Source organism: Mytilus californianus, unplaced genomic scaffold (assembly GCF_021869535.1).
Source record: "Mytilus californianus isolate M0D057914Y unplaced genomic scaffold, xbMytCali1.0.p SCAF_2, whole genome shotgun sequence".
Taxonomy (NCBI): domain Eukaryota; kingdom Metazoa; phylum Mollusca; class Bivalvia; order Mytilida; family Mytilidae; genus Mytilus; species Mytilus californianus.
In genome coordinates, this window is record NW_026262668.1 from 74841568 (window position 1) to 74855091 (window position 13524).

General features: G+C 33.6%; 1 protein-coding gene across 1 annotated transcript in view; it reads left to right on the forward strand.

Annotated features, from left to right (window-relative positions):
- The first annotated feature begins 2601 nt into the window (after window positions 1-2601).
- The window catches only part of LOC127730296 (phospholipase A and acyltransferase 3-like), a 36676-nt gene continuing 25753 nt past the window's right edge, over window positions 2602-13524 (forward strand). Inside the window, exon 1 of the mRNA XM_052238620.1 lies at window positions 2602-2698. The gene's annotated coding sequence lies outside the window, so the exon portion shown is untranslated. The remainder of the gene's footprint in view (window positions 2699-13524) is intronic.

Sequence of the window (13524 nt, forward strand, 5' to 3'; positions counted from 1 at the left end):
CCGAAATGTTTATGACTAACGAGTACTTTTGAGAAATTATTTTAATAACAACGCTAGGAATTAAGGATAGGGTGTATAGCTTGATTTTGAATCGTTTATAATATGGCTAAATAAGGTGAGCTCACTTTTGATCGCATTTTCATTTTCACTGTATGTTGCTTTGCTAAAAGTGAGACTGTGATCATATGTAATCTTGTCTCACTTTTATGGCCCGGAGCCTTGTCTTTATGAAGTATCCGAGTTAAATATTTAGACATCTTAAATCATTGATACAATGCAGATCTATATTTTAATGCATATTAAACGAGAACTTTATTTTATATTGATCAGACCAACTAATGAAATTATTTTATGCCAAATATGCAAAAAAAGTCATGTACTGTAACAGTTTAGCATTATCATAACGTGAACGTCAAATTACAGTTATGGGGACATGTCATTGGACATCTTAGATCGTTTCGTATTTTCTACCTGCAGCTCAAACAAAAGTACATATCATATCATTTTAGAGGAAATTAAATGTATTTTCCATTCATATCAGTTAAAAGGTGTTAAAAATTGAAGATCAAGTAGAATTTCGTTTAATAAACAGCCTCCGAATTATTCTTTGTGTTATTTTGTCCATCGGGACATTTTATTGGACACGGGAAAACTGACGATGTTATGAAAGTAAGACCGCAGTTACATAATGATGACTTCAGATAGCTTCTTTAGGACATGTATAATTTTTCTGATATTAATAAAAGCCATTTACATCTGTTATATCTTATAATAAAAAAGCAGAAAGATTTTATAAGGGTTGAGCAGCTCAGTGGGACATTTTTTCTCTTCCTAATCTAAACGCTTCTGACGATCCTCTTTCACTCACAGTTAAAAACGTCTATGACCCCCTTTTTCGTTAAAGGTATACAATACAGTTGTAAAATTTTATCACATTTAACCTACTAATTAATCCGCACTGGGATTTCAATGACGTGCTCAAAACAAAATTGTAACAGCGGGACACCCTTAAAATGACGTTATAGGCATCGAAATGAGCAAAGGTTTTCTTTACATAATATACAAAGCACAAAATCATCTATGTAATCGATTTCTTTGGTTTATTTCCTTTCGAATGATATGTAGAACATGGATCTGTCTTGTATAGGAAAAGAGCTTGAGTTAGAATTACCCGCTAACTATAGCATTTTTCCAAAGAGACACCAATACCGTGCGCAACGTGGATATCAATCAAAAGGGCCCTCTAAACCCACACTGATCTTCGGCTATGTCAGGAAGATTTTCTATAGGTGGTTCCTCTAAATACAGATTTTGTTTCGTTTCGTTGTGTTTCGTTTCTCAATTTACATGTTTCGTTTCGTTTCGTCGTGTTTCGTTTCGTTTCGCTGTGTTTCGTTTCGTTTCGCCATGTTTCCATGCGAAGAAATCTAAGCTAAAAATTCCGGTAGACCTCCTACGGCACCCATTAGTAGTTAAAGATTTGATTTCATTCAACAAATTAATTTATGACCTTCATGTACGTGTCGCTTAGAACACAGCCATATACCAAATGGTCAATATTAATCATCCATGTAATTTGCTCTATGGGATATTTGCAGAATTTCAACGGAGGCAATTTCTTGGCATGGTTTCGTTTCGCTCTGTTTCGTTTCTGTTCCGTTTCTCACTTTACCGGGACCCGAAATTATAGGCAGGTGCTGTTTTACTGGCGCCGGCAAAATAGAAAACATGCTATTTTGCCGACTCTACAAAAAATTGATGAATCCTAAATTTGTCTTTTTGGATACTATAAAATGGTGTTTATTATCAACATTTATAAAAGAATTGAAATGTAAAGTATTTGAAAAAATATATAATAGCCTATTTGCTACTTTTAAATCATTCACAGATGGAAATTAGCAGTAAAACTTAACCATAAGGTAACACAATTCAAAATGTAATGTATCACAAATCAAAATGTAATGAACCGCAATTCAAAAGTACCTCCCTTTTTTTCGACGATCAATGCTTTTGAATTCAATTCAATTCAATTCATCGAGAGAGCTGATAAGGTTATGACATAAACTTAGCCAATCTTTTACTGAGATCATCAACAACCACACGTTGATTAAATGTTTTTAAACAATGGGTCCAGAAAGGGCTAAATTGCCCCCCCCCCCCCCAAAAAAAATTAAAAAAATAGAGAAACAAGTTTCCTTGCAAATAACGCTATGTACTATTGGGTCTGCCAAAGCTCAAAAATACCAATTTTTAAATGATTTGCGTCAGTAGTATATGAAGCAAATTCATATGTGAATGGGGACATATGGCTTTTTTTTTAAATTGCTGGATCCGCTTCTTATTACATGTATTTTATACATGTACAACATGTACATGTACATAATGCAAACGACATATTAAGAACACCAATTTACTGAAATTGTGTACTATGATTAGTATGTAGGCTTTTATTTTAAATCAATTAACAGTATAAATCAAAATTTCAATAGAGCCGTCAAAAAAGCCACTGCCAAAATTATACTATATATAGATGATTTAAAACTATCGATAAAAAAGATTGTGATCGGGGAGACGAGACATGTTCTAGTTAACCTTTTTCTAACGACACAAGCGGTCGATTCTATTTTTGTCAGTTCACAAGAAACCAATCAGAAAACTACGTCATCCTTATTTTGGCAGATTTCTTTTGCATTTATAGGTAAAATGTTTTCCAACATACGCACCATTATATTTCAATTTTCAAGTCACAATATGTTATGGTTGAAAGCAAATATCGAGATTAATGATTGTATTATGTTAATTGTTATGGTTGAAAGCAAATATCGAGATTAATGAAATTTGTATTTATATGTGCTATTGATCAATGAAACTGAAAGTAAAATTTATTTTGTTAATGCCATTTACCGTCAGGCGTCAAACGGTCATTTTCGGCTAGCGTTAGCGTCAAATTGGTTAAATTTTTTATCGTGAGTCGTCAGAGGTCTCAAAAAATAAACCGTTAGCGTTATTTTTGGAAATAATTTAGCGTGATTTGTCAAAATCGGTCCTCATAAAGAAAATGTACAATTTATCGTCATGCACCAAAAATTACCGTTAACGTCATTTGGTAACATTTTTTATCGTTATTCGTCTTGAAGGTCCATTACGACCCTCACATATCAGTATATCATACATGTAGGAATTGGGAACAGGACAATTTTTTTTTAGCCCTCCCCCTTTTTCCCAAATCCGTTATTTTTTTGTTTTCTATTCTAATTCATTTCACGTTTTTCTGTATAATATGAACTAAATATCTATAGAGGTCACTGATATATATTATATAGAGAGTTAATATAGTGGTCACCCTGATATTCTGACACCCAACTAGTCCAACGCCCCATTGGTCTGACACCCCATTAGTATGACAACCCAAAAGTCCAACAAAGGAAGGTACATTACTGCCATAACAGAAAATCTATTTCATAGAACCATTGTCATGATTGTTGGGGTGGCATTTGAACTACTCTTTCTTATAAGTATATATGTCAAAGAAACCGAAACAGATGATATACCATACCACCCGTCTTGTATTTAAGAAATACCATGACCATATGCATATAAAGCAATCGAGAACCTTGCAAGTTTTGGTTAACTAATACACGGTGTGTTCTTTGGGAAAATACACTTCATTAACATGATTAAAAGAAAATGTAAAGGTGCAGTTTCTCATTGTTCATGTAATTTAGTCTCAGAAACTGTTATTACTGAAAAGGTATCATTTTACCATGCGGAGGGAATATTTTTTAAGTTGATCTACACTGTACATGAACTTATAGATTGAAAACTTTCAAAACTTAAAGTTGTCGAGTTGTTAATTCAAAATGTAGTTAATATAATCGGAAAATTAGTGAGTTTAAAAGTTTGATCAATACATCGATAGTAAACATAAAAATTGTTTAATCAATGATAATTGGTTCTATATATACTGATATATGAAGACTTTATTGAGGTTGAAACTTCTATAAAACGGATGAAATTTGTTATAATCGAAACAAACAAATGTCATAATTTTGGAACGTTACATGTGAAAACAGGTTAATCAGACAAGACCTGTCTTCAGTGGTCCAAAACCTGCCATAAAAAATTCAATCTATTCCAATCAGAATGAACTTGTATTAAAAAATACATGAAACATTTGCCACTGGACATGAAACTAAAAAATTAATCATATACTGTGGATTCATTAATATTCGTTGGATACCAATTTTCGTGGATTTCATGGATCCAGGGGAACCATGAATTTAAATGTTCAACGAATTGCAAATTTTCTAAAGGAATGTATGCAGACTTTGCCAAAACAACGAAATTAAAGATCCACGAAAATGCAAGTTTTCCTCAATCCACGAAAATTGGTAACCCACGAAATAAAATGAATCCACAGTATATGATATAGGAATAGCCATGGGAATGTACTTTTAATGTCAGCGATTAGATTTTTAATGCATATTCATAAAACAACGAACTGTTTTTCTGTACATTGTTATTTCCATTCATGTTATATTTTTCCTCTTTAAAAAAATCGATCAACGGTCGAAATTTTTATCGAAGGCACAGCACAAGTAAACACGTTGCGTGAAAATAACTCTAGCAACCCACAACACTTCTCTGACATTGACACAGGAATGCAATGAAAATGTATCTTTTTATTAAAAAAAAGGTGAGAAAACACATGAACCCTTCCTTGCCCACCTATACAACCAGATTATCATGTATCCATGCTTCGCCTTATCACAAGTTAAATCTAAAAACACTTTGACCAGAGTATGAGGAAAATTTTGTTTCATTTCTTGACAAAAAGGATAGTTTTAGTAGGGTGCCTAAAACATGTTGAAAAAAGGCTTCTAGTTAACAAGTTTAAGTTAATGGCTAAATTTGTTTGCAAATTACATTGTATAGGAAAATCATTATATTTTACAATCATGATTGTCATCTTAACTTCCCGTGGTCACGATTTTCTAAATTTCGTGTTTTACAGGGTACCCCCAGATACTGTATTGTACGGGGAATCTTTAACATGAAAAATAAAATTATTGTGCTCTTTGCTGGTGGTTGAAATAGTGCTTATAATTTAGTTTATATATGGCTTTAATTCTACAGTAGACAAAGAAATTTAATAACTGTAACCAGCTTCGACCATTTTTTCATGTTGTCTACAAGTGTTTGTAAAATACAATGATGCTGGACAAAACCCTCTTCCTGTAGATATTCTTTAACTTCATGTCAATTTTATAGCCAATTTCTGCTCAATAAGTCATATTAAAGTGTAAGATGGAGTGAGTCACCCTGTTCCCAATTGACATTTTGAAAAAATTGAAATTGTATGTTCTTCCACACTCACAGAAAGAAAATTAGATACATGTATTTACCAAAAAAATGACGAACATCTTCTATCAAAAGATGGGGAAAACATCTTTTTTAGGTAGGAAACTTATAAATGTTTTAATATCTAAAAAACATTTCTAGAGTACACATGTATCAAATCTTATACAAAAATTCCAAATTTTGAAATTGAAATTGGTCAAGGTTGTTATTTAACAGCTGAATGAAAATTGTAAATGTGCATCCTATGTGTACGTACACACGTCAATCTCGAATCATATTTGGCAACATAAATATCCAATTAGTCTTAAATATAAAAAATTATAGTTATAATCCTTTAAATTATTTGAATTTATTTCGCTCTTAACATATATATGTAGGGCGTCAAGCTGTCTAAATATGACTCTGCTTTTTTACTGAAATTTTAGCTTTGACCTTTGATTCAAATTTAAGATTAACGTGACCACTGTAGACAATGACGACATCAATATTTCGATGCGGCTTGTTCTCCTCTTTCCAATGATATAAGATACAGCCATGTGGTATTCAGTTAATCCAAATTGTTGACTGGGCACCCTACTATTTTTGTGTCAGAGCTGTTTGGGTCCATTCCTGTACAAGTCACTTCAAATTCTATCCTTGATATTGCCTTATATATGTATGTTTTTAAAACAGTCCTGTTAGTAGCCTGTTCTTCAGTGGTTGTCGTTTGTTGGTGTGGTTCATAGGTGTTTCTTGTTTCTCATTTTTGTCGAGCCTGCGACTTTTGTCGCAGAAAGCTTGACATAGGGATAGTGATCCAGCAAGGCAGCGGCGGCCTTAACTAACTTCTTAAAAGCTTTATATTTTAGAAGGTAGAAGACCTGGATGCTTCATACTTTGCATATAGATGCCTTATGTTACGAAGTTTCCGTCTGTCACATGTCCATTGTCCTTGACTTCATTTTCATGGTTCAGTGACTACTTGAAAAAAATGTTAAGATTTTTTGTAATGTTAATTTCTCTCTTATTATGAGTAATAGGATAACTATATTTGGTATGTGAATACCTTGCAAGGTCCTCATGCCCATCAGACAGTTTTCACTTGACCTCGACCTCATTTCATGGATCAGTGAACAAGGTTAAGTTTTCGTGGTCAAGTCCATATCTCAGATACTATAAGCAATAGGTCTAGTATATTTGGTATATGGAAGGATTGTAAGGTGAACATGTCCAACTGGCAGGTGTCATTTGACCTTGACCTCATTTTCATGGTTCAATGGTTATAGTTAAGTTTTTGTGTTTTGGTCTGTTTTTCTTATACTGTAAGCAATAGGTCTACTGTATTTGGTGTATGGAATGATTGTAAGGTGTACAGTACTACCTGTGACTTTATCTTATTAATGGTGGCCATAAAAATTACGTCCATCATTATACCACCTGTTGCTTAATTAATACACAAGGTATTAATCAAAAACTAGTCAAGGATAAAGGGAAATCATGACTGCATTGAAGTGTTCAAATTATATAACTTACAGGTAAAGTGTCTCAGGTAAAATATATGTGTTTGTCAAATTTAATTACTGTGATTATGACAAGAAAATTCAAAAATAAAATGAAATAATAAAACAAAGTTGAACCATATATACCTTAATAAAAAAAAAATTGAAAAAATTGTTTCATGACTATTTGTTTTGATGTTATACCAGAGACATATATACACAATGTGTATATATGTCTCTGGTTATACCTTTTAAATAATTCTATCAATTTAAGTAATATTTTACATGTATTTTTTGGCAAGTGAAGAATAAATGAATATCATCTTCTAATATAATGCAAACTTTCACAATGCCTGCTTTTTATACGACCGCAAAAAAATTTTTGTGGTCGTATATTGGTATGACGTTGGCGTCTTCGTCGTTGTCGTCGTCGTCCGAAGACACATTAATTTTCGCACTCTAACTTTAGTTTAAGTGAATGGATCTCAATGAAACTTTACCATAAGGTTCAATACCACAAAAGAATTGTGGGGATTGATTTTGGGGGTTATGGTACCAACAGTTAAGGAATTAGGGGCCAAAAATAAGCATTTTTGTAACTTCCAGACATAACTTGTGTGTAAGTGTATGGATCTCTCTGACATTGTACCACAAGGTTCCATATCACAAAAGGAATGCTGGGATTGATTTTGGGGGTAATTGCTTCCAAATTTTAGGAATAAGGGGCCAAAAAGGGGCAAAAAACAAGCATTTTTCTAGTTTCCAGACAATAACTTGTGTGTAAGTGTATGGATCTTTATGAAATTGTACTACATGTACAAGGTTCCATATCACAAAGGGAAAGCTGGAATTGAGTTTGGGGGTAATTGCCCAAAAATTTTAGGAAAAAGGGGCCAAAAAGGGGCCATAAGCATTTTTCTAGTTTCCAGACAATAACTTGTGTTCAAGTGTATGGATCTCTCTGAAATTGTACTGCAAGGTACCATACCACAAAGGGAAGGCTGGGATTGATTTTGGGGGTAATTGCCTCAAAACTTAAGTAATTAGGGGCCATAAAAGGGCAAAAAACAAGCATTTTTCTAGTTTCAGGACAATAACTTGTGTTTAAGTGTATGGATCTTTATGAAATTGTACTGCAAAGTTCCATATCACAAAGGGAAAGCTGGGTTTGAGTTTCGAGGTAATTGCCCTAAACGTTTAGGAATAAGGGGCCAAAAAGGGGCCAAAAAACAAGCATTTTTCTAGTTTCCAGACAATAACTTGTGTTCAAGTGTATGGATCTCTCTGAAATTGTACTGCAAGGTACCATACCACAAAGGAAAGGCTGGGATTGAGTTTGGGGGTGATGAATCATAAGGGGGTTCAAAAAATTTGTGGGGGGGGGATTTTTTTTTCTTTAAAAATTTTCCATTTCAAATTGGTTATTTCTGATTTATATATAAAAGCAAATAATAATGATATGGTTTGAATAGGTAAATTAAAAATTTTTAAGTTCTTAGACCACTTTCATTCTGTGTCAGAAACCTATGCTGTGTCAAATATTTAATTACAATCCAAATTCAGTGCTGTATCAAGCTTGAATGTTGTGTCCATACTTGCCCCAACTGTTCAGGGTTCGACCTCTGCGGTCGTATCAAGCTGCGCCCCAGCGGAGCATTTTATTTTTATTGTAAAGGTGTTTTTCAAATTAATTTTCTAAAATCAAAATTGTTTATACTTAGAGAGACTGATCTTCATTCAACAAGGTTAAGTTTTCGTGGTCAAGTCCATATCTCAGATACTATAAGCAATAGGTCTAGTATATTTGGTATATGGAAGGATTGTAAGGTGAACATGTCCAACTGGCAGGTGTCATTTGACCTTGACCTCATTTTCATGGTTCAGTGGTTATAGTTAAGTTTTTGTGTTTTGGTCTGTTTTTCTTATACTGTAAGCAATAGGTCTACTGTATTTGGTGTATGGAATGATTGTAAGGTGTACAGTACTACCTGTGCCTTTATCTTATTAATGGTGGCCATAAAAATTACGTCCATCATTATACCACCTGTTGCTTAATTAATACACAAGGTATTAATCAAAAACTAGTCAAGGATAAAGGGAAATCATGACTGCATTGAAGTGTTCAAATTATATAACTTACAGGTAAAGTGTCTCAGGTAAAATATATGTGTTTGTCAAATTTAATTACTGTGATTATGACAAGAAAATTCAAAAATAAAATGAAATAATAAAACAAAGTTGAACCATATATACCTTAATAAAAAAAAAATTGAAAAAATTGTTTCATGACTATTTGTTTTGATGTTATACCAGAGACATATATACACAATGTGTATATATGTCTCTGGTTATACCTTTTAAATAATTCTATCAATTTAAGTAATATTTTACATGTATTTTTTGGCAAGTGAAGAATAAATGAATATCATCTTCTAATATAATGCAAACTTTCACAATGCCTGCTTTTTATACGACCGCAAAAAAATTTTTGTGGTCGTATATTGGTATGACGTTGGCGTCTTCGTCGTCGTCGTCGTCGTCCGAAGACACATTAATTTTCGCACTCTAACTTTAGTTTAAGTGAATGGATCTCAATGAAACTTTACCATAAGGTTCAATACCACAAAAGAATTGTGGGGATTGATTTTGGGGGTTATGGTACCAACAGTTAAGGAATTAGGGGCCAAAAATAAGCATTTTTGTAACTTCCAGACATAACTTGTGTGTAAGTGTATGGATCTCTCTGACATTGTACCACAAGGTTCCATATCACAAAAGGAATGCTGGGATTGATTTTGGGGGTAATTGCTTCCAAATTTTAGGAATAAGGGGCCAAAAAGGGGCAAAAAACAAGCATTTTTCTAGTTTCCAGACAATAACTTGTGTGTAAGTGTATGGATCTTTATGAAATTGTACTACGTGTACAAGGTTCCATATGACAAAGGGAAAGCTGGAATTGAGTTTGGGGGTAATTGCCCAAAAATTTTAGGAAAAAGGGGCCAAAAAGGGGCCATAAGCATTTTTACAGTTTCCAGACAATAACTTGTGTTCAAGTGTATGGATCTCACTGAAATTGTACTGCAAGGTACCATACCACAAAGGGAAGGCTGGGATTGATTTTGGGGGTAATTGCCTCAAAACTTAAGTAATTAGGGGCCATAAAAGGGCAAAAAACAAGCATTTTTCTAGTTTCAGGACAATAACTTGTGTTTAAGTGTATGGATCTTTATGAAATTGTACTGCAAAGTTCCATATCACAAAGGGAAAGCTGGGTTTGAGTTTCGGGGTAATTGCCCTAAACGTTTAGGAATAAGGGGCCAAAAAGGGGCCAAAAAACAAGCATTTTTCTAGTTTCCAGACAATAACTTGTGTTCAAGTGTATGGATCTCTCTGAAATTGTACTGCAAGGTACCATACCACAAAGGAAAGGCTGGGATTGAGTTTGGGGGTGATGAATCATAAGGGGGTTCAAAAAATTTGTGGGGGGGGGATTTTTTTTTCTTTAAAAATTTTCCATTTCAAATTGGTTATTTCTGATTTATATATAAAAGCAAATAATAATGATATGGTTTGAATAGGTAAATTAAAAAATTTTAAGTTCTTAGACCACTTTCATTCTGTGTCAGAAACCTATGCTGTGTCAAATATTTAATTACAATCCAAATTCAGTGCTGTATCAAGCTTGAATGTTGTGTCCATACTTGCCCCAACTGTTCAGGGTTCGACCTCTGCGGTCGTATCAAGCTGCGCCCCAGCGGAGCATTTTATTTTTATTGTAAAGGTGTTTTTCAAATTAATTTTCTAAAATCAAAATTGTTTATACTTAGAGAGACTGATCTGCATTCAACAAGGTTAAGTTTTCGTGTCCATATCTCAGATACTATAAGCAATAGGTCTACTATATTTGGTGTATGTAATGATTGTAAGGTGTACATGTCCAACTGGCAGGTGTCATCTGACCTTGACTTCATTTTCATGGTTCAGTGGTCAAAGTTAAGTTTTTGAGTTTTGGTCTTTTTATGCCCCCACCGTAGCAGTGGGGGCATTAAGTTTTACCCTTGTCCATCTGTACGTACGTGCGTACGAACGTCCGTCCGTACGTCCCAAATTTGTTTCCGTTCTCTAACTTGTGTGTGCCTCAACTAAATGTGATGAAACTTATACACAATGCATATTACCACAAAACACAGATTAAGTTTGAATTTTGGTGGCGTCACTTTAACCATTCCAGAGTTATGCCCCTTTATAAATGGAAAAATTGCAAAATTTTTAGTTTCCGTTCTCTAACTTAAGTTTGCCTCAACTAAATGTTATGTAACTTAGACACAATTCTTATTACCACAAAACACAGATCAAGTTTGAATTTTGGTAGTGTCACTTTAACCATTCCAGAGTTATGCCCCTTTATAAAAGGAAAAATTGCAAAATTTTTAGTTTCCGTTCTCTAACTTAAGTTTGCCTCAACAAAATGTTATGAAACTTATACACAATGCTTATTACCACAAAACACAGATCAAGTTTGAATTTTGGTGGCGTCACTTTAACCGTTCTAGAGTTATGCCCGATTATAAATGGAAAAATTGCAAAATTTTTAGTTTCCGTTCTCTAACTTAAGTATGCCTCAACCAAATGTTATGAAACTTATACACAATGCTTATTACCACAAAACACAGATCAAGTTTGAATTTTGGTGGCGTCACTATAACCGTTCTAGAGTTATGCCCCTTTATAAATGGAAAAGTTGCAAAATTTTTATTTTCTTCTAAATATCAAGTAGTTTTTATACGACCGCCAAAAAATTTGCGGACGTTTATTGGTATGACGTTGGCCTCGTCGTTGTTGTTGTCGTCGTCGTCCGACAGCGTCGTCGTCCTAAGACACATTGGTTTTCGCACAATTACTTTAGTTTAAGTGAATGGATCTCTATGAAATTTTACCATAAGGTTCAATACCACAAAAGGAAGGTTGGGATTGTTTTTGTTGGTTATGGTACCAACAGTTAAGGAATTAGGGGCCAAAAATAAACATTTTTGTAACTTCCAGACAATAACTTGTGTGTTAGTGTATGGATCTCTCTGACATTGTACCACAAGGTTCCATATCACAAAGGGAATGCTGGGATTGATTTTGGGGGTAATTGCCTCAAAATTTTAGGAATTAGGGACCAAAAAAGGGGCAAAAAACAAGCATTTTTCTAGTTTCCAGACAATAACTTGTGTGTAAGTGTATGGATCTTTCTGAAAATGTTCTACAAGGTTCCATATCACAAAGGGAAAGCTGGAATTGAGTTTGGGGGTAATTGCCCTAAACGTATAGGAATTTGGGGCCAAAAAGGGGCCAAAAAACAAGCATTTTTACAGTTTCCAGACAATAACTTGTGTTCAAGTGTATGGATGTCTCAAAAATTGTACTGCAAGCTACCATACCACAAAAGGAAGGCTGGGATTGAGTTTGTGGGTGATGAATCATAAGGGGGTTTCCTTTTCTTCCTTTTTTTTTTCTATAAAATTTTCCATTTTAAGTTTGTTTTTTTGATAGAGCACAAAAATTTTTTGCGGTCGTATATTGGTATGACGTTGGCGGCGTCGTCATCGTCGTCGTCCGAAGACACATAGGTTTTCGCACTCTAACTTTAGTTTAAGTGAATGGATCTCTTTGAAATTTTACCATAAAGTTCATTATCACAAAAGGAAGGTGGGGATTGATTTTGGGGGTTATGGTACCAACAGTTAAGGAATTAGGGGCCAAAAAGGGGCCAAAAATAAGCATTTTCTAGTTTCCAGACAATAACAGTGGAACGGTGTATGGATCTCTCTGAAATTATACTACAAGTTTCAATACCACAAAGGGATGGTTAGGATTTGCTTTGGGGGTTATGGCTCAAACCGTTTAGGAATTAGGGGCAAAAAAGGGGGAATAACAAGGTTGTCCTGGTTAATGGACAAATACTTTAGTACAAAACATAATTTAAAGCAGTGTAAGGGAGATAAATCAAAAACATCATTGAAATTATCTATCTTACATTGCTTTTAAATTATGTATAAAGTAATGGTTAATGAACAATAAAGATAATTTAAAACAGTGTAAGGGAGGTAATCCAAATACAACGTTTTGGTTACTTCCCTTACACTGCTTTTAAATTATGTTTAAAGAAATGCATATTTATAAAGGAAGACAAGTAAAAATATTTACAAAAAAATCCATATGAAAGATTTGACACTATATTTCAAATTCTATTATAAAATAGATTAAGTTAGCACTATGGTAAATTTAAATGGGTAATTATGGTTTCAAACTCCATTGGAAATTTGAATTGAGATTATGACCATATCTTGAGGGAAAGAATTTTTTGGGAGAAAAAAGGGGGGGGGGGGGGTAAAAAGAAATTGTGGGGGGTCAATTTTTTCTCATTTCAGATTTCAGAAATTAAAAAGAATTATTCTTCAAATATTATTTTTTTTTCAAATTTCAAATATTGAAAAATTTCAAGAAGTAATCTTTAATTGCACAGTATGGCGCATTAGATTTGTAAAATCTTTGACCACATTTATTTATTTGTTATGCCGTATCTAACCGTGTATTTAGATTTTTAATTTTGGGTCCAGTTTTCAAATTGGTCTACATTAAGGTCCAAAGGGTCCAAAATTAAACTTTGTTTGATTTTAACAAAAATTGAATTCTTGGG